The following is a 23036-nucleotide window of genomic DNA, read 5'->3' as shown; positions in this document are numbered from 1 at the left end:
CCAGAGACCTCTGACAAGAAGAAGGATTAGATACCCCCGGGCAAGACGATGCTTACGTGGGAGAATGGTACCAGCAGATAACACCAAGAAGAAAACAGAAGAAGAATTTCACCCCAAAACAACGGCAAGGGTCGCGGGGAATGGGGTCAGGGGGAATGAGGGAATGGGGTTGCGGGGAACGGAGCCATAGGGAATGTAATGAATATGTAATCAAACTGAGGAGGAGACTATTGATTATGTATTAGCTTAACCTATATCTGTAACACACTTTTCTCCTTACGGTGTGCAAGTTTGGTGGAGCTATCCCCCTTGCACCCGGCGCTGCGCAACGCTGGAATAAACATACCTGCTTTATAACCCATCTCTGGATTATAGAGTTTGATTCCGCAAGTCAATTTGGCACCCCAGATGGGACCCTCTCTGTTCGGCTGCAGGACCAGCTGAGAAGGGGGACGCCTTTGGCGCGCCCCGAGATTTCTCGGAAGGACTCCCCTCCCTCATCTGATCACTGCAGGAGCAGACAAGAACCATCTCTCGGCGGACCAGGTATGTGAAATGGGGGACCCGTAAGTCGTGAGGAGACGTCCTACGCAGGGCACAGTGGAGTCGGCGTGCTCCCCCCAGGGATGTGAGCTCACGGGTTAGGTTAGGTTGCCGGCTGGGTTAGGACTCCCTAGGGAGTGCCTACAAAGAGGCCAGTAAGTCGTACGCATGGTAAAAGGGCTGTTGCTCACATTCAGGTGATTGCTAATTGGGCAGAGCTTGTCTGCTCTCTAGTACAGGGTGATTTGGGTAATCCTGGGATAATTAGTATCGTACAGCGCTGTCTATATAGGTGACCTAAGTCAACAACTAGCACCGGTGTTCTTAACATCTTTGGTTAAGCTTAACAAATGATATTTGAAAATGTAATTTTGTTTGAATTTGTTTGTCGTGTGAGTGTGGTGTGAGTGAGACGCAGCACAGCTGCGGGGCGAGTGTGGAGTCCCGACCTGCGGTTCCGTCCTCCCGCGAGGGAAACGGCCGGGGACGGACGAAGCGAAAGTTGTCTCCAATACTTGTTTGTCTTTGTTTTAATACTTGTTTATTTTGTATTATTAATTACTGGTTGTTGTAAAGTATGTGGTCATAAGTCATAACAATGCTGTTGTGTCAGAAGTGGTTTTACTTATAAAAGAATACGGTGGTTTATATTAAGTTACGATGGGAAAATCACAGAGCAAAGAGGTCCCTGCGCGCTCACCCCTGGGGTGTATACTGGCACACTGGCGAGATATTGCTGGGAAATCAAGAGAAACCCTGAGTCGGAAAAACTTGATTAAATATTGTAATCAATGGTGGTTGGTGTATAAGCTGGAGGATAGGGACAATGAACATATAGAGGGATGTCTGTGTGGAATGAGTATCAAGCCATTTATGTGATACTGTGTTCTGCCTGCGAAGAGGTGTAAGGAAGGTGGGTCAGTCAGTGCTGGCTCTGTAGCGAGAGGTGTATAACTGAACAATATGGATTGCTATGGGAAAGTTATAAGGTAGTAAGAGTGTTTTTGGAAACTGAAGAACTGTGTTTTTTGATTTGTGGGTTTTGAAGGGAATGGGACAAACTGTTTGGCTGGTATAAGAAAGTGTAGTTGTTAATGTCATACGGAAGTATTGTTGAGGGTACGTGGAAGTGTAAATGAGGGTACAAATAGTGGAATAGTGTACAGAGGAAAAAGGGTTAAAGAGAAAGTGAGTTTATCTGTGCTGGCATGAGAACAACCCCCCCGCACCGTTCCCCTGCAATCAGAACTCTCAGAGTGGGAGAGGGAGCCAGGGTCAGAGACTGCTGCTGTAAACAGCAAAGGGGAAGGTGGAGAGGACAGGGCACTGGAAGTGAGAATAGCCTTCATGTGCAGAGATCTGGGAAATCTGAAATCTGGGCAGCACTGGATGGCTCTGGAGAGGAGGTGAAATGTAATGATTAGAGTTTGGAAAGTGAGAAAGTTTGGGAAGGACAAAAGTTGAGGAAGGCAAAGATAAAAACAGGGATGTCAGGTCTGAAGAGAGGTGTACAATAAGAAGAAAACAAACAAACAACAACAACAACAACAAATAACAAAACAAACACCTGATTGAGAATCAGAGATGTTCAGGGAATTGAGAATAATAACAGCTGTTTCTGTTGTGGTGCTAGAGTAGGGCCATAGGACCCAGGGATCCCCCACGAGGAAAGCGGGGGGAGGGAGGCTTGAAGAGCCCAGGGAGGGCTCTGCCCCGCTGGAATGAAAGCAGTGTGCAAATGCAGTGGGACACTGGTAGAGAAATCCGACCAAGCTGAGTGAGAAGGAATTGCCTCTGATTGCAGAACTGAACAATGAGAACTTGGGAAGTTAACCCTAGCAGATACACCGATGAAACTGCAGCTAAGGAAGCAGGATAAATTAGTTCATTTTCTGATGGATATGGGAGCTTCTTACTACCCATAGATGGTTTTGTAACATTAGTAGGTGCTACTGCCCAACAAGAAAAGGCTTACTTTTGGAATTAATTAAATATAAGCTAAGAAAACAAGTAGGAATACAGAAATTCTTGTACCTGTCAGGTTACCCTGGCAAGAAATTTAATAAAACTGGAGCTAAGGGTCAAACAATATTGGCTGATTAAGAATTGTAAGTCTGACTATTAACACAAACTGGGAAAAACAATGTTATACCCCCAGGAGCCACAGCAATCTCAAATAAGACACACTTAGGGGTGTGGGCATCAGGGCCAAAAATTAAGCCCTAAATACAAGTTAAAAGCAAGAGCTCACCCACTCAGGGTAAAGTGGTGCCCTTTGAGGATATGTGACTGTAGAAGGACAAAAGAAATAATAGATAATTTTTTGAGTTTGAATTACTAATTGAATGGGAATCCAAGTACAAAACTCCAATTTTGCCAATTTGCTAAATTTTCGGATAACAAGTGCTTTAGTTTGGTAGAAGACATGAGGACAAGTAATGGAATTGTTGAATGGATACACTCAGTGATGGAAAATCCATGCACTTTATCAACCAAGTTAAGGAATGAATAGGTGGAGTTTACCTTCTGGATTTGAGGGATGTCTCTTCTGCCTGGTTTGGCTAAAGGAAGCCTAAGGTTATTTGCCTTTGAATAGGAAAACCCTAACAGAGGGAGAAGAGACTCAGTTAACCTGGACAGTGTTACCCAGGGTTGTGAGAACAGCTTAATGATTTTTGAGAACTAGTCAACTCATGAGCCTGAGACCTGGGATCCTCCATCCTAGGGTGGAACTTTACTGGAGCATGTGGATGCCACAGCAACAAAAGGACTGTGTACAATAGACTGAGAGTTTGCTGAGTTTCTTGGTTTACAGAAAGCACAAATAACTCAGAAATTACAGCTGGACTTTGGACCTTAAGGACTGCCAAGAAAGAAGCCATCTGCTAAGCCTCTGAGCTGCAAACTGTCAAGGAACTCCATACGTTCCCAGGAATGACAGGAGGGTGCTGACCATGGATACACAGCTACGGACTGATGGTAAACCTCAAACAGCTTGAAGTGAGTAAGGGATGGTGCCTGAGGGCAGTGGCTGCACTAGTGCTCAATATTCAAGAAGCCTATAAATCTACACTGGGCCAAAGGACACCAGTTTTAATATCTCATACAGTGTTTACTGTATTGGAGGCAAAAGGGGGACATTAGTTCATTGGCTCTCACCCCAAAGATTCCTGAAATACCAGGCCATCCTGGTAGAGCAAGGTGATGTAGAAATAATTGTGACTAATATTGTCAACCCAGTATCTTTCCTTAGCGGAACTCCCGGAGAACCACTATTACATGACTGCTTTGAAACAACTGAAGCTGCACATTCCAGCCGGTCAGTCGAACCTGAAGGACTAACCCTTAGAAGATGCAGAAGACGCCTGGTTTACCAGCAACTGCAGTTTTATGAGACAAGGAGACTGTAAGGCAGGACATGCAGTAACTGCTACTGACCAGGTAATCGAAGCACAGCCACCAGCTGTGGGGACTTCCCCTCAGAAGGCTGAAATAACTGCCTTGACGAGAGCTTTAATCATATGGACAGATGCTATATATGTGCCACACGCTCATAGTACCATCTGAAAAGAGCAAGGATTGCTCACACACAAGAAAAACAGCCTGATTTAAATCTACCAATGGTTATTATATGTTGTAAAAGACATCAGAAATGTAACACTGTACAGGAAACAGAAAATAAGCTGATAGATCAGATGGCAGAACAGGCAGTTGAAGAAGGCTTCAATTCCAGACGGTAAACTTAAAATCTCTGAAGCCAAGTCAAAACCTGTAAAATATTCTAAAGAGAACAGGAGTCCAATTAATAATTTAGAAAGGAAGAGAGCAAGCTGACAGATGTGTGCATGCCCAAATGGACACATTATTATGCCCTTTAGTATTTTATGGAAATTGGTTATAAGGGAAGATAAGAGAATATATTGAGCAAACCAACACTACAAAGTACAGTCCCAGTACCAGGAACAGGGCACAAGTGGGCCTCATGGGAGAGGGCCTTCCAGGGCAACAACAGCAAATTGAGTTCACAGAACTCCCAAGAAAAGGGGGGTATCGCTGTATGAAAATTTCTGTAACCTTAGAAACAATTGAGGATGCTGCTGCAGATGCCTGATGGACAATCCAAAAGGAGATATCCTGTTTATCCAAAGATGCATTGCAACATGGAGTAGGCAGGGATAACACCGATTGGGGAATAGTTTTCTCTGGATCATGGGATAAACTTACTAGTTGCCAAATTTAGGATGACTAAAACAGTTTTTCTTAGCCTGCATCACCTTGCTACTCTTGGTGTGTTTTACTTGTGTTGTTATAAGATGCCTTTTGTGTCTGTACCAAGGTACTGGAAAGGAATACGAGATTTGGAAGAGACATGAGCTGAGACAAAAGGTAGAGAGCGGAGCCTATTTTGAGACCCATTAAGAATCTAGCAGGTAAAAGCCTGCTAGATTAAAGAAAAGCGGGGAATTGAAGAGTGAGCAAAGCCTCAAAATGGTGGTAAGGTAACACTTTGCTATAGAAAGGGAAAGGGGAACTTCACAGAAACCAAGACAAAGGGTAACTGTACATTTAAAAGTGCAGGGAAAGGGGGAATTGCAGACACTTAGTCAAAATAAAGCCAGAGAAGAGGGCAATAAAGATAAGAAGAAACTGTCCGGAGACCTCTGACTAGAAGGATTAGATCCCCCCCCCCCCCGGGCAAGATGATGCCGACATGGGAGAACAATAACAGCAGATAACACCAAGAAGAAAACAGAAGAAGAATTTCACCCCAAAACATCGGCAAGGGTCGCGGGGAATGGGGTCAGGGGGAATGAGGGAATGGGGTCGCGGGGAACGGGGCCATAGGGAATGTAATGAATATGTAATCAAACTGAGGAGGAGACTATTGATTATGTATTAGCTTAACCTATATCTGTAACACACTTTTCTCTTTACGGTGTGCAAGTTTGGAGGAGCTATCCCCCTTGCACCCGGCGCTGCGCAACGCTGGAATAAACATACCTGCTTTATAACCCATCTCTGGATTATAGAGTTTGATTCCGCAAGTCACTGGGCACCCGCCTGCAGCCCCGGCTGCACAGCCTGCAGCTGTGCTGGGACATGCAGCTCCCCCCCTAACTCTTATGCTGCAGCACAGAAGCCCTCAGCTGGAGCAGAAGTCTTTTTTCCACTGTAAAGAACATGCATTATCTGTAGCCAATCTGCTACGGAATGTCCCAGATTTAGTTAACTATCAATTAAAAGCAGCTGCATTGCCTACTGCATGAGACTTAGCGTGTCGTGGTCTGTGAGCAGTGCTCCTTCAGAGAGCTCGCAGTGCGCTCACACAGTACATATCTTGTAAGCTCACTCCAATTTCTCTCCTCTCTTTCTGTCACCTGCAGGTTGTGCTGTGCACAAGAGCTGCTCCTCAGCACAGCTGTCTCTGTGCAGCTCTGCCCAGTTTTATGAGCTCCCTGAGTCCCAGAAGCCCGGACAAGCAAGCAGCAGATGATGTCATTTTTATCCTTCTAAGTCATCTCTCCTGACATGTCCCTGGGTCCTCATGGCCAACAGCTCATGAAAGACAACAGCATCATGTCTCTGCTTTGAAATCCGCTCAGTTAACCACCACATGTCCAGTGGTCAGTGACTGATTGGAGACATATAGCGAGTACTACCAGAGTTCGTTTGATGAATCACAAAGGGCACCCAGACAAGGACGGGGTGGTTTGGACTTTCTCTGTGCAGGACAGTGATCCAGCTGAGGCAGTGCAGGAGTCTCATCCCTTGTCAGAAATCCTGGAGCTGAAATGGGATACAGCTCCCCACAGAACCACAGGAGCTGGGATTCCTCTGGTTCAGTTCAGAAGTGCACAAGGAGTTGCCTGCATGTGAGCTCCTGCTCTGAGTCCTTGGTCCTTCATCTGGGAGGCAGCTGCTCACACACAGACACTGGGTAATGCCCAAGGTGCCTGGGCTGCTCCTGATGTGTGCCAGTGCTTGTAAACCGTGTGGGAAATCCCTGAGATAGACACCTCCTTCCTGGGCATCAGCTGAGGGCCAGAGAAGGGATAGCACCGGCTGTCTGGTGAATTCACATGCAGCTACAAGAGCAGCACAGGGCCTTCGGGAAAGCCATGCCATAAGTGCGTCTGTGCTGCTAAGTCAACTCCAAGACCCATGATGGGTCTAATGTCTGTGTGCCACCTTCTGCACACTGATACCATAGATGAGCTGCAGACCTGCGCTCCTGTTAGGACCACAGGGACACAGTTAAATGGCTTCCACAACTTCACTGTAGCGCAAGGGGGATACAGAGTCTTTAGGATGGATGGGCGAGGATTCAAGGAAGGGTGACTGCCCTCTGTGAGAGTGCACTTAGCTCTGCCTGGGGATGGAAGAGCAGCCAGGTCAGAGCTAATGGAAATGGTAAAGAGAGGATTCCCACAGTGTCTGTTCCTGGCTTCTTGATCATGGAGAGCAAGTGGAAGGTGCCCTCTGCAGACAGATGCGAGTCTCATGTTGTCAAACCTGAGTCCCCTTTGGGAGTCTTTTGCACTGCAGTAACAACAGCAGGGACAGCACAGCAGGGCATGTGCCATCCAGCAGATCTGTGGAGAGCACAGATGGCAGATTCTTAACCAAGCCATGGAGGAACAAAATAGGAGAGGTGCTCTGCTGGATCTCATACTGTCCGGCAATGAAGGTCTGGCGGGAACTGTGAAGGTCAAAGGGGCATCAGGCCAAGTACAAGACGTAAATTTATCTCTTTTATTTATTTATTTATTTATTTATTTATATATATATATATATATTTTTATTTGAGTCCGTAAGCTTAAAAGATGTTCATTAATGTCAATAAAATTGACAGAAAAAATTGAAGACAATGAGCGATATCAATGAAAATGTGTTTACCCTTCTCAACATGAGAAATTCTCATGAGTCTTGTCCCATTTTAAGTTGTAAATATGAATCTGTGAGGTGATTTGATGTCTTTTTTTTTTTTTTTTCTTTTTTAATTCTTTTTCTGAAACTACGATGTTTTTCAGAACTGTGTTTGCTGGGCATGAATGCCATACAGTTCAGGGACACAGACACTGGTGCTAGTGCCAATGCCCTGTGACTAAATCCTGGCGTCACCGCTGCTCTTCCCTGCTGCCTATTTGATGTCCCTCATCCTCCAGGTGTCTCCTGCTCTCCTAAATAAATGGCCGTGGCTAAGGTCATGTTTTCAGCAGGCAATTTAGACACACGCTCATGCCACAGCCTGCCAGATTTCCCCATCCCTTGCTCTTTGTTCAGTCAGATACCTCCCAGTTATCTGTCTAATTTCTGACTTTTAGAGGGATGACTCAAATTTGCTCCATCTCGCCAAAGTCTGATGGACTGTGTTGTCAGCTCCTTCACCGTGATTCTATCTATCCTTTTTTATTTTTTATTTTTTATTTTTCTCTTTCTTTTTCTTTTTGTATGTGGATTTCTTCCTCTTTTTCTTTCCTCTTCCTTTTCCTTTTCCTTTTCCTTTTCCTTTTCTTTTTCCTTTTCCTTTGCCTTCTCCTTCTCTTTCTCTTTCATTTTTTTTCTTTTTCTCTGTTTTTTTTCATGCTTTAAAAAAATCATGAATTCTGTAAGATGTTCATTAATGTCAGTAAAAGTGAAAAAAGAGTTGAAGATAAAGATAGAAATCAATAAGAATGTGTTAGCCTGTCTCAATGTGTGAAATACGAGTCCTGTTCAATTTTAAGTTGATACCTCCCAAATCCCTGGCTGATCTATCCCAGGGAGATTACTGAAATTTGCTCCATTCCCCAAAGTCTGTTGTCAAATCCTTCACCGTGATTCTATCTATCCCATCCTATCTGTTTCTAACTCATTTCCTGTGCAAATATTCCCTATGAAAGATAAACATCAATAGAAGCAGCTCGGATATAGCATGCAGTTGATCACTGTATTTTACTGTTCATTCAATTGCATCAACTTTCCTTCTGTTTGTTGGCCATAAATAAAGAGAATTCTTTCTTTTTCTGTGTGCAGCTGGTTCTCTGTGGAAAGCCAGTGGGAGTTGGTACAAAGGAGGTTTAACACTGAGTGGGTGACGGCAGAGGAGAAGAGTGATGTGAGGAAAAGTGATGCAAGTCCCATGGGGCCAATGTGAGTAGAAGTGGGGTGGGGAGGTTGAGGAGGAACTTTGACCACACAGAAACAGAATAGAACTCATTGGGACATCTTGGATTGACATCAGTTGCAAAGTGCTTCTTTAACTTCTTGTATAAACCCAACTATAAATAAATAGACAATAAATGCATTTTGGATTCTTGCTCTTTAAGCTCTCTCCATTTTGCTGAACAAGTTCTGAAAACCTGAAGAAGAGAACAGGAAGGCACAAGGCACTGGAGACTCTTTAGGTTATAATGGGCCCCAGGGCGCATTTGATGCTGAGTTCATCAGCCTCCAGTGCAGAGAGATGTTTGCACAAAGTACTTAACAAGACAAAGTCAGAAGTAACAGTAAAGTTTCTTGGAGCATTAATGGGCCCACTGAGGAACATTAACAGGCAAGCTTCCCAAGGGACTTGTTAGAGAAGATAATTGGAAGCCATGACTCCAGTCAGGCAAAGGTACTGGAATGGTTGACTTGCGGAATCAAACTCTATAATCCAAAGAGGGGTTATAAAGCAGGTATGTTTATTCCAGCATTGCGCAGCCTTGGGTTCAAGGGGGATAGCTCCACCAAACTTGCACACCGTAAGGAGAAAAGTGTGTTACATATATAGGTCAAGCTAATACATAATCAATAGTCTCCTCCTCAGTTTGATTACATATTCATTACATTCCCTATGACCCCATTCCTCACAACCCCATTCCCTCATTCCCCCTGACCCCATTCCCTGCGACCCTTGCCGTTGTTTTGGGGTGAAATTCTTCTTCTGTTTTCTTCTTGGTGTTATCTGCTGCTATCGTTCTCCCATGTCAGCATCATCTTGCCCGGGGGTATCTAATCCTTCTTCTTGTCAGAGGTCTCCGGACAGTTTCTTCTTATCTTTATTGCCCTCTTCTCTGGTTTTCTTTTGACAAAGTGTCTGTAATTCCCCTTTTCCCTGCCCTTTTAAATGTAATCTATCTACAGTTACCCTTTGTCTTGGTTTCTGTGAAGTTCCCCTTTCTATAGCAAAGTGTTACCTTACCACCATTTTGAGGCTTTGCTCACTCTTCATGGTGGCTCTGATGCTGAGAAACCCCTCCTTTGTCTTATGAAGCAGAAAGCCCCGATTCCCCGAACCTTAGCAGGGAGGACCTCATTTTGACTAAGGATCCTTCCTGGAGCAGTGAGTCGGAAGTCTGTATGATGTTTAATGAAAGACATGGGGACAGAAGATCCCAGGCTCTGCATGTGGTGCAAGGATGCTGTCAAGTTCATGTCCCGTGTGTGCCCTGTGTCTCATCACAGGATGTAGGATGTGAGAAGGGCCCAGTCTGAACAAGCAGTCAATCCCAATGAAACTCTGAACTTCAGATCTCTCAGTTCCAGTGCCCTCCTGTGCACACCCTCCCATAATTTGATGTCCTTTATTTTCTGCATTGCCCAGAAGTGCACCCACTGCTCCAGGTGATGCTGCAGCAGTGCAGTGCACACAGGGACAATCCATTCCCTCACCCAGATGGCAATAAATTGCTTGATGCGCTCCAGGGGACTGTTGGCTTTCCTGGCTGCCTGGGCACACTGCTGAATCATGTTCAATTTGATTCTGACCAGGACCTCCAATTCTTTTCAGTCAGACATCTCTCATGTGTCCCATATCCAGCCAGTGTGTATGTCCAGGGTTGCCCCTAGCCAGGTGCACAAGCAGGCACTTTTTCTTGTTATGCTTTATGCACTTGGTGCTTTGTACCAACTGGTACCCAGTTCTCTGACTTGTCCACATCTCACTGCAAGTTCTCTCCACCCTCAGTGGAGGCAACAGCACCTCCTCATCTGGTCACATCAGCAAACTTGCTCAGAACATCTTCTAGTCCTGAATGCAAGTCATCCACAAAAACATGAAAGAGAAGTGGCCCTATAATGGAGCCCTGGGGACCCCTGATAGTGACCATCTGTTACCTCGATCTGGTAACCTGGAAAGTCAAGTCCCTTTGTGAATGTGTATCGACGGCCCCGACCAAGTCACAGCTGTTTGTTACACCAATATGGTCAGCGGTAAAATGGCGTTTATTGGAATGTGAGGGTCCCTTATATAGGTATCCAGTTTCATCTTTATCTTTTTTACATATGCATGACCCAGCAGGGGAGGGCCTATCACGTTACATCCCGAGGGTCCGATTTCGCCTAATACAACATTTCCCTCTCCCCATGCTTAACAAAACCATGCCCCGTTACAACGCAAGCGCCGATCCTAATCCTAACATATAAAAGTGTTAGTACTTATATAATTTAAACTTTGTCACATATTAACTATAAAGTGAGGCATACAGGTTAAAAAGCATGCAGAGATAAGTGGTGCAATGTCTAACAATGTTAGCGGTGTTCTAAACAGTATGCCCAAGGCATCTTTGGTTATATTATACAGTTCATCCTTCTGCTCAAAGCTTCTCGTATATCTGCTGGAACTCCATTCTCTCATTCAAAGTCCTTGCATCTGTGCCTCTTGAACCAGCAGCAGGAAATCTATTGCAGCTCTATTCTGTAAAACAGCATGCCTGAAAGAAAAGTACTCAGCTTTCGATTAGTTTTCCGTTTCTCCCAGACCGCCCTTTTGGGTGATCACTGCATCAGGTTTTATTTTTCTCGACGGGACCCATAAAATTTTTCTGGATTCTCTATCCTTTACTGTGCCATAACCTCTTCGTTCATAATGATTGATTGCATAATGTGCTGTGCCAATACTTCCGCCTGCTGGGCTACCGGGATCATACCTCTTTGACCTTCCCCCTCCCCAAGGACACGTATCTTGTCCTTCAGGAGAGGTTGGCCCTTTCCACAATTGCTTGCCCCTGGGAATTCCCAGGGATTCCTGTTGAGTGAGATATTCCCCAATGCTCGAGCCATTCTTGAGTAGATCACGAGATGAAGCGCGAGCCATTGTCTGTCTTGATGTGTCGCAGCACACCAAGGACCATGATGGCAGTGGCCCAGTGTCGCTGAGCTGCAGGGGACTTAAATGTTAACATAATCATCATCACTCAATCAAAACCTTGACTGATAATGCGCTAAACATAAGGTTACATGTAAGGTCATAATTTTTTGAGTAGACATATACACACTCATTCCAGCATTCATTTTAGACAATTCTATAAATGGAAATTTCTAAGCTAATGTATTATTACTTATCGATAACTATGAGGTGGCAAACCACCAAAAGGAGAGAGAAGGAACACAATAGTGGTGGATGCCATAGGCAGTGCCTGCAGGGCGTCCCCTGCTTCAAAGTGCACTTTGTCTTTCTCACCCATCACAGACTCTCTCCTGTGCAGGGTTTTTTCACACGTACTCCATATATGCATGGCCAGTGCATGATACAGAGCCCAGGTGGAACACCTGCTCATAAAACATAACAAACCACTATATTAGATCTCTCTACAATACAAACTACTCAGAAAAGTTATTTACAGCTATAGTTACTTATTTCTACTGTTACTTGCTTCACCCTTAGCTTCCCCCCCCCTATCTTTTAATTGGTAAGCTTTTTCTTGTTGACCTACTCCTACTATAGATACAAAAATCATCTATGGGTAATAATTCTTGATGCAGTATAGAGTGAGATGCACCTGTAACTGTCAGAAAACAAAGATCTTAACACCGCTGTGTGCACACTGCGTTCAGCCCACTGGGGGCAAAACTCATCCTGGGATCTTCAGGTCCTGCTCTAGTAAAGCTGCCACCGTTCCATCCAACTCCACCACCACAATTCCCCCTCCATACAATTTCCAAGCTCCATAAATAAATTTGTCCAAGTACCCTACCCTAGTTCCCTAAATGTGTATATTATTGGGAGAAAATGAAGACATTCTTGCTCCGACTAGCAAGAGATACTTCTAATGTTTTGCTTTTGACCCCATTCAGAAGTAACGATTTGTTTACTTTCACAAGCGGAGGAGGATGGGGGGGGGGGGCAGTGAGGAGGGGCAGCGCGGGGGTTTGCATTCTCTTGCTGGCACTTAAACTTCTCTGGCTAGAGCAGATCACATTCAATATTTTAACTCACTGTTCTTTTGTAACCTTTTTGCTGTTTTTTGTTTTTCACAATTCCACTACTCGTACCCTCAATTACACTTCCATGTAACATTAATAATTCCACTTCCATATAGCATTCATGTTTACACATCCCTATAACATTAACAGTTCCATATACCATTTGCATTTATACTTTCATATACAAACACTTCTAGGTTTTTCAAAAGCAATAAACTTCTTGGAGAAGCACAAACGTCAAAAAATTACTTTCTCACTTCCCCAAGAGGTGCACACACAAAACTTTCCAAATTCCAAGATACGTTACAAGTTACTTAAACCACCAATCTTCAAGCCATAACCAAATTATGTAGTTTTAACACATCCAAGGACTGATATCAATCACAATCCACAACCACAACAAACAAAAACATAGATGAAAAAGACTTCTCAAAGTTGTTAACAGCAGTTTAACTGACTCCGACTGCCCGTGGCTCTCTCATCAGCTGGTCTTGTTTCAGCTTCAGAGACTCCACTCGTGCCCGGGGCCCCCTGACCGGACCCCCAATTAACGATAAAAAGGAATGCCTCCCTTATCTTTGACCAATCCGAGACTTGGTCGCTCTTGTTCTCCCCTCTCCCTCCCCCCAGGTAGAGCCGGACCAGCAGCCCACCCTCTTGGGGAAGGGTTATGATGACTAGGAACGCCTCCGCCTCCGCCCCCGCTGATGCGGATTGGCTTCCATCTTGGTTACGCCTATCCACCCCGCCCCCCGGGGCAGAGCCACACCCACAACCCATCCCATCTCGAGGAAAGGACCCATCCTCCCGCCCCTGCTCACTCCCCTTCCCCACCCCCAAGGATGGGCGAAGGAGTGCAGAAGACACCGGTTGCTTTGGATACCGATATGGGGCCTCATAGGAAGGCTTCTGCGGGTCAAGAGATAAGGATGTGGAATGTGTGGAATGCCGCTGGACAGGGCCGTCTGCTTGTTGTTCAGCCGGAGTGATGGGTGCGGTCGGGATGGCTCGCGCCACCTTGTCTTTGTCTTTCAAATCCTCACATCTGCAAGAGAAAAAGCCTCCCGACCCAATTCCCAAAGCAGCCCCAAGCCGAGCATCAGTCTTCCCTTCTTTCCAAGCCGCTTTCAGCGCCCCAAGCACCAACCCCCACGTTTTGATCTCAGCATCTTTCTGCTCATTCATTGCGCGCTCACAGAGCGAAAAAGTTAAAGAGTCCCACTTATTGTGATCCAAAATCTCCCGAGGAGAGGAAAGCTCCCTCTCCTTTTCAAGACAACTAATGACGGCCGCAATGTCCTTCTTAGAAGGCGTATCTTTCCTACCATAGTAGGTTTTACAAAGTTGCAATACTACTCTAATAACGGAATCCATTTACCCAGAGACCTAAAGTCTTCCTGGTCTTCTACGAACTATCGGCCGTAGGATAGGCGCAGCGCTGCATTCCCCTTTGCACCCCACCGAGAGTGCTTCCACGGGCTCGAACCGTGGATACCGCGTCCGTCAGCGCGGTTTTAGCCGTCGCACACTCACCTCCAGGACTTTCCTCACACGGGGCACCATTTGTTACCTCGATCTGGTAACCTGGAAAGTCAAGTCCCTTTGTGAATGTGTATCGACGGCCCCGACCAAGTCACAGCTGTTTGTTACACCAATATGATCAGTGGTAAAATGGCGTTTATTGGAATGTGAGGGTCCCTTATATAGGTATCCAGTTTCATCTTTATCTTTTTTACATATGCATGACCCAGCAGGGGAGGGCCTATCACGTTACATCCCGAGGGTCCGATTTCGCCTAATACAACAACCATCTACCAGCCTGATGGAACCCAATTACTACAATCCTTTGGGCCTGACCTATTGACCAGCTGTTCACCTACCACGTTATGTTTGTGTTTAGCCATATGCAGTACATTCTGTACAGAAGAGTACTGTGAGAAATAGTCTCAGAAGCTCTTCTGAAATCTTCAAGGATAACATCAACTGGCTTCCCTTGTTCGGCTAAATGCATAACTAAGTCATAAAAGGATCTATAGTTAAACAGGACCGTATCCTTTTGAACTTGTGTTGGCTGCGACCAATGACAGACATTCGGCAGGGCTGAAGAGGTTGCTTCCAAAGGCAGGGCTCCCGTGTGCGCTGTGGGAGCTCAAAATGGACTCCAAGGGGCCCAACAAGGATGGCCTGGCCAGCAGGCTGCAGCACGGCCGGGTAAGGCTTGGACTTGACAGGCCTCTCCTCCTGACCCTGAGGGTACGTACAGCAGAGCTTCTGCCTGGAGGGATCACATCCATATGGCAAGGCAGGCTTCGGCTGGTTAGTGAGCAAGGCCGGGAAAGCTCGCTGTTGTGGTTTTGTAATTTGGTTGGTATTGCTATTCCACATCAGAATGTCATGTGGGATAATGGGAGTTAAGGGGACAACGTTTTTCTTTCTTTTCTTTTTCTGTGGACTACCTTAAATGGGCATGGGGGGAGGGAAGTGGCACTGGAGGGAAGGTCAGGAAGGGGTTGGGGTCTAAGCCGGTTCCCTGCAGGAGACAGCGTGGTTGGAACTTCCCACCTCCCAAAGCCTATCGGTGAGATTCCGCCTTTTTTTTCTCCTTGTTGAAACTCTCTCTTTGCTGTTTAGTGTCACAGGGTTCATTAAAATGCCGCTTGTTCTCAGATCGTTGTTTTTTTTTCATTTTTTCCCTCCCTAGGGGGAAATTCCTATTCGCAATCTCCCTCACCATCCACTCTCTTGGAGCGCACGTGGCCGGGCCGTGCCTCTGTGCAGTACCACGCTGTTAGAGCAGGGATGTACTTTGTCCCTTCTCTCCCCGGGTTTATTTCCACTGTCACGGAGTGAGCTCTAGAGAGAACTCTGTGACAAAACGCATCAATCACGTCACAGCTTCAACTATGGCACTTATGACTCTTGGATTGCAAGCAGCACGTACTGTGCGGCCATCACCTGCCTCCTGATGAGGCCTTGGATGAGCCAGATAACAGTTAGTGTAAAGCATAAGATCACAGAGCCAATTTCCAGACACATGAGCACAGTGCCATGAACACCACCAAACCACAACCAATTCCAGAAGTCAGAGATACCCAGCTTGCTGCCCCACAAGTCGCGACTGATGTACCCTTTCTTTTCTAAGAGCCTCTGCAAAGCATCCTTCACTCACTGCAGGGTGGTAGTAGTGTTCTTTTCCCCGTCGGAGGTTCTATTCCTTTTGAGCGTGTTAAGAACCTCAGTCATTACTGCAATCCCGGTGACCTTGGTTAGTGGCCAATGGAGGGTGGAGCAGAACCCTCTGAAGTTCCTCCTCTTCCTCATCCTCCTCATCCACCAGCACTCAAAATGCCCCTGGCATGTTGCACGGCACAGCCACTGAGTAGGTGCAAATGAGGGCTCGCCAAGGGTCCTGGCATGTCAGGTGTTGTTTACTGACACATTGAAGGTAAAAACTGAGATATTAAGTCTTGCGCTGTAGTTCCCTGGCTTCAAGAAATACCCAAGGAGGGAAACCCCAAATGAGCAGAGTGAGAAAGGGTCCCCTACAGTGATAAGGCCAGGCATATCACGCCATTCTCCCGGTGGGAAGTCAGAGTGGCCAACTCTTTCCAGAAAGGAGATGCCACATGGTTGAGCAGAAGTGAAAGAATCAAGGATAGGCAATGTAGAGGTCTTACCCTGGAGTTCATGGAAGATTGTATTTCAGGATTTAAGAAATCTAGTCTTGAACTGAAACATCTTTGTCTGGAGTATATGACTCCCTGGCCGTCCAATCTGGTCTGATTCTGCAAACACAATGACAATGCAAAGCGTCAGCGAGTCACTGCTATCCTAGCTAAGCCTATAACAATAACAGTAAATGAAAAGCAGATGTATCCTTCTATTCAGGCTAGAATATGGGGAAGCCTTGAACAGATCACAGATCTCCTTGACGTAATGCTGGACAGTTTCATCAAAATTTGTGCCACAGGGGACTTAGGATCCATTAAGGCTGAAGTTACAGCAACCACCACAGCCCTTCTTGAACTGTTCTCGTCCGACTTCTTTGACTCCTCCCCTCCCACCCCTGTTGATGGTTCCTGATCTAAAGTCGCTTTGGCATCGGTATTTGGTATTTCACCAGCCACAGGCTCCATCTGATTCCCCTTGTCCAGTGCCGCGTCTGAGGGAGTGGCAAGGTTGTCAGACTCAGACTTGGGACAAACCTTATTAGACAAGCAGTCATACACTGCTTTCCATAGCTGCTGTGATTCCTCCGCCCAGGAAAAAAGACATTGCAATGACCCAAAGGCTGGAAGCAGATTTGCTGCTTCTTTACTACCAGTGCAAGAATAGTTCTGGAATAGTTATCCTCCCGCCTTCTCTAAATTACCTTTTCTAATGCATTCCCCAGGGGTTGAGCCAAACCGCTTCTTCATCATCCAGTGTATTAGCGGCTTCAGTTCCTTTTCATGGACTGGATAGTCCACATTCTGCCCTGTCCCTGTTAGCATACTCACCACTCGCTTCAATGAAGCCATAATGAGCAGCCTTCTCTCAACACGAGTGTGCACTCAGTTGTATCAAATTGGGGTCACCAAATGTTGCCACGATGCTAAAGACCTGCTTTGATTGAATGGCAAACCAGCTAGGCTAGCCCCCTACATTCTGGACATCCACAGCTCAGAGCACACAGAACAGACACACGCACCGAGTACCCCTGACCCAAATGTCCCACACATGTGTCCGTCCCCTGGTGCACTCAGGCAGAATGTAAATGAGTTTCAGGAAAATAATGAATATGAAGATGAGTTCCAGGAAATTTGTTGGATATGTATCTGTTTGGCTTTCAAATATATAACACTTCTGCTTGCAGGTATGCAAGATAAGAATGATCCCCTTACACCAGGTGCCTGATAAACATATTCCTACTTTATAACCTAACTCTGGGTTATAGAGTTTGATTCCGCAACTCAAAGCCATGCCTCTGGAATCAGTCTGTCCACTGATGAATAAATAATATGTCATCCAAATGCATTCAGCAGAGATGAGCCTGCTGTCTATCAAGAGCTTTCAGCCATGGAGCCCCAGGGAAATCTCCAGGGGAAGCAGTGAGGAAGAGAAACTCAAATCCTCGAGTGTGCTGATCTGGGCTGGGCTCCTGGGATACAGGGAGCTCATACATGTGGGCAAAGCTGCAGAGAGACAGCTGTGCCCAGGAGCAGCTCTTGTGCACAGCACAGCCTGCATCTCCCAAATTTTTAGTATCAGCTTAATGTTTTGGTGCTTTGTTTTCAAAGTGGTGTCCTATGTGCAGATCTTCATTGCCGTGCTGAGGATGCCCTCTGAGCAGGGACGGCACAAAGCCTTCTCCACGTGCCTTCCTCACCTGGCCGTGGTCTCCCTCTTTCTCATCACTGCCTTTTTTGCCTACCTGAAGCTCCCTTCACTTTCCTCCCCACTCCTGGATCTGACAGTTGCACTTCTGTACTTAGTGGTTCCTCCAGCACTGAACCCTATTATCTAAAGCTTGAGGAACAGGGAGATCAAGCACGCTCTCAGCAGGGTGTTGCAATATGCACTATTCCAGGTTCCATAAAGTGCACATCTTCCTCACAAGATTCCCTGTGATGGTTCTTTATCTTTTATTCGTGTTTGTATTTTTGATTTTGTGTAATACTGTATTTTGCAAATACACCAGATTGGTGTATGCCCGCAGTTATTGGCCCCGACCAAGCGGTTGTTCAGACACGCAAGGGTTAGCACACAGGCTTGAAGAACCATATGCCACCAGTGGTGCCCCTTGTGAGGCAAGACTGTTGTGTTTTATCCCCCTGTGTGGGTGCTATACTGGGGTAGACGGTGCACTGTATCACACTCGCACAACTAACAAAAGACAAAAGGCAAGGTGACTAGCTTCAACCAACAGCACCTTTATCTGCCAGCAACATTCCACTGCATGAGCTTGAATCCCCGCCCCATATCCTTGGCAGTCATTATACCCATTATTGTGTAACTCTACCTCTCCTGTTGGAGGGGGAAAGGGGGAAGAGAAAGGGGTGGAGCTCGTAAGGCCAGAAAGGGGTGGTTCTTCTGCCTCTGTAAGAGACCATGCTTTTTACATTACTGTCTCAAAGTTTGCTGAAATGGACAAGTTCAGGCAAGTCCTGGCCAAGGTTCCAGAGTTCCCTTTGTCTGAGACACACAGGAACCAAGGTTCGAGAAATCCCTTTGTTCAAGAGATGGACAAGTCCGGGAGCTATGAAAGGGAGATAAGATGCAGGTTAATGGCCCTAAAGTGGTCTTTTTGTGTGGGCCTATCTCAAGGAAGATGGCCATCTCCGAGGAATTCACATGACTCTGACCCAAGCCTTCCAGAAATGTCACGAAAGCTGGGAAGAAGAAGGATAAAAAGGGCACGTACAAACCCCGAATGGAGGTTTTCTGACACCAGATGCCTCACTACGGAAACAAGGAGGTTTTCTGTCATCAAATGCCTCTCTACATGAACGCCTGCATGCTGAAGAAGATGCCTGCATGCTGAAGAACCTTTTAGGTTTTCTAGGTATCTGACCTCAGATTCCTCCACCGTTGTCCTACTGCTGCCTACTGTCTCTTCTGAGATTGCTGCTCGAGACTCTGCTTCGTGAGACCTCGCTGCCCGAGACTCTGCTTCTTGAGACCTCGCTACGTTGACCACTTTCTCTGCGTTTCACCGATCTGCTGTTTGCGGCCTGCTACACTGCTGCTGCTCTCCCCTACGCTTGTTTTGCCCCAGACCAACGTTAACAACGTGCTACGGGACACTGCTGCATCCAGGAGGTGACTATTACCCGCTTTAACGTAATTCTTGCTCTTTTCTACCTTTTTCTATCGCCTACTTTCCCTTCCCATCACCCTAATTTTGATATTCGTCGCTCTCCCTTCCCCATCCCCTCAATTGTCTATCATTTCTAATAAACTGGTCGGATCAACATTTGAATGCTCTTCTTCTTAATCTCACGCCGGGCATAACATATCAAAAGAACCTATGCCTCACTCCTAAATTGGAGCGAGACAGCCCCCCCCCAGTGAATGTGGTGAATGGTCGTAAGGCTGCGATGGGGACCAGAGGATGCTGGTGTGTCCCGATCACAGATTGGTTAAAAATAAGAGAAGAGGTGGAAGAAAAAGGCTTTTCGGTGGCCGTAGAGGCGTTCTGTGAAGTGATGAATAATAACCTTAATAATATAATAACTTTAATAATATTGCTTCTGGATAAGCAGAAGTCCGCAACCTTAACCAACGAGGGGCTTGCAGATGCTATCACTAATGTGATGGCTGCAGCTTCTGTACCACTGCGAGCCATAGAGCCTTCCAAAGGCCCTTGTTATCAGTGTGGCCAGTATGGTCAAATTAAGGCTCAGTGTAAAGCTACAAGTGGGGGAGAGAGAGAAAAAATTGCATGTCAGCAGAGAGAGAAAAAATTGCTTGTCAGCTGTGTGGTAAGGGAGGACATACCGCTTGGCCATGCAGAAACCACAGAGTCCAGCCACAGGGAAACGGGGGGGATGGGGGGGGGGCACAGGCCCGACGCCCCTCCCACATTCCACAGAAAGGGCCATCAACAACACCTATACTCAACCCACTGGTTATGCCAGCTTCACCCTTGAAGTTCATAACACACATACCATGGTGTTAACACTAGACGGTCAAGATCGCCCCTTAGTCAGGGCTTTCATGTCCTACCTTGACTTGCCGCCTGACTTCTCAGGTTGTTACTCCGTTCTGATTACAGCGCTTATTGATTCGGAAGCGGATGGGATGTTACATAAGGACTGGCCTGAAGCTTGGCCAGTGGGCCCCTCTCAGGTGATTAGAGGGGTGGGAGTGACCACCTCTAAAAGGTCCCTGGCTGAGGTGGAAACTGTCATAGTTAACAGAGACGGCTCGCTGGAAAAACTGGCTTTGCTTGTTCCGCTTATTACCAAAATACCAGGGAGTCAACTAGGACAGGATTTCATAAACAGCGTGGGTGCACATATTACAAATTTATAATATAGACCACTGTCTACCAATTGTCTACCACACATGCAATCCCATTGCGGTGGAAACAGGACGCATGCCCCGTTTGGGTAGATCAGTGGCCACTTCCTCATGATAAACTTGATGCACTCCAACAGTTAGTCTCACAAGAGCTTCCATTTGGACATATAGTTCCCTCCCTCAGTCAATGGCACACTCTGATCTTTGTCATCAAGAAACGCTCTGGTGCCTTTTGCTTGCTGTGCCCAATTAGTACCTTTCAGAGCAGTACAGCAATGAGGGCCAGTGTTATCAGCTATATCCAAAGAATGGCCACTGGTGGTCATAGATCTTAAAGACTGCTTTTTCTCCATTCCCCTCGCAGAAGAAGATTGGGAGACGTTTGCCTTCATGGTATCGACACTCAATTATTAAAGTCCCGCTAAGAGATTTCAGTGGTGCGTCCTCCTGCAAGGAATGACGTATCCACCATGATCTGTTAGTTAGCAGTAGGCGGAGTGTTAGAATCAATCAGGTGAGATTTCCCTCAATATATGATCCTGCATTACATGGATAACCTTTTGCTTGCAGCCCCTACCGAGTTAGGGTTACAGACACTTGAAACACAGGTAATCACCACGCTTACTGCTGCTGGGTTCACTGTTTCGGAGCACAAAGTACAGAGAGGCCCAGGAGTTGAATACCTGGGGTATAAGTTTGGTCCTGAATGGTGCAACCTGATGGCCTTGATATTCAGCCACATATAGAGTAACTATGGGACATACAGAAATTGTTGGGAGCCCTCCAGTGGGTTCAGGGCGCCTTGGGAATATCTCCACAATTAATGAAGCCCTTTTATGATCAGCTGAGAGGGTCTAACCCAAGGGAGTCCCGAGAACTGACCCCCTAGATGGCTGCAGCTTGGCAAGAGATCTTACAGAGCTGTATGGAAAAGTTGCTTAAGCGGTGGGATCCTGCCCAGGCCCTTGAAATAGCTGTTTGTAGGTGCGAGGCAGGTGCCGCTGCTATGCTGGACCATTCCCTCGATGCTAAACCACAACTGCTTTGGTGGCTGTTTTCGCTACAGCCTACACGTGCCTACACATCTTGGACTGAGATACTAGCAGTGCTGCTCAGGAGATCCTGACTGCTTTCATTACAGGTCCTGGGGAAAGAGCCTGATACTTGCCGAGTGTGTTTTGTGATGTACAGCCGCTCCCTGAGAGCCTCCTCACAGGGTTACAGGACTTCGGAGGGACGATCACGTCCTCGGACACCCTGCCTATCTTTGATGTAGCTAAACCTCTGGATGTTTCTCTATGGTTTCGAGTTCAAACCTCTCCGCTTGAGGGGCCTACACTGTTCACAGATGCCTCTTCAAGAACAGGCCAGGGGGCAGTGGTTTGGCAAGCATCTAATAATAACTGGCAGACCGCTATTTTCGTAGACCCAGTGGTTAGTGTGCAGATGCTTGAAGTAATGGCCGTAGCAGTTTCAGTTCACTTTTGGCTGGAGATACCCTGTAATATTGTCACTGATTCCGCATTTGCTGCCAATCAGCTGACCAGGATGGGCCGAGAGGGCTTCCCAAGTACAAAAGCTGCTGGTGTTTTGGAAGAAGGCCTGGCTACCCGCATAGCCCCTATTGCAATCTTCCATGTGCATAGCCACTCTGAGGTGCCAGGTTTCTTCACCACAGGCAATGAGGTAGCAGATAGAGCTGCTAGTACACACATTTTTACAGTTCAGGATGCCTGTGATCTTCACTCCACCCTTCAAATAGGTGCCCATACGCTATCTAGGACTTGCTCCATTCCGCTGTCTGTTGCACACGATGTTGCCCAAACATGCCCTCTTTGCAATTCAGCGCTGGTGATAGGGGTGGGAGTGAACCCTCGTAGTCCTGCCCCATTGCAGGTCTGGCAGAAGGATTTCACTTGAGAAGACTGCACGGGGCCCCGCAAATTGTTGGCTGTAACAGTGGACACGTCTTCAACTGTCATTGTAGCCAGTCAGCATGATAAAGCAAACTCATCGGCAGCACAGAGTCACTGGACTGTTGCTATTGCTGTAGTTGGCCAACTTTGTCAGATCAAGAACGATAATGGGTCCTGTTTCATGTCTCGCTCAACAAAGAAATGGTTAGCAACATGGGAGATCCATCATATCACGAGTATCCCTGGTATCCCATGGGCTTCCCTGCTGCAACGTTGTTTGACAAACTGTTTTGATAGTATAAGACAGTGTAATTGTTACTGGCACGTGGAAATGTACTTGAGGCTATGTGGAAGTGTATCTGAGGGTACAAATAGTGGAAGAGTTTACAGAGGAAAAAAGGGTTA

The sequence above is a fragment of the Coturnix japonica genome, chromosome W, assembly GCF_054131305.1.
Source record: "Coturnix japonica strain WE chromosome W, WE-NBRP24, whole genome shotgun sequence".
NCBI classification, from domain to species: Eukaryota; Metazoa; Chordata; class Aves; order Galliformes; family Phasianidae; genus Coturnix; species Coturnix japonica.
This window is presented reverse-complemented; position numbering follows the sequence as displayed.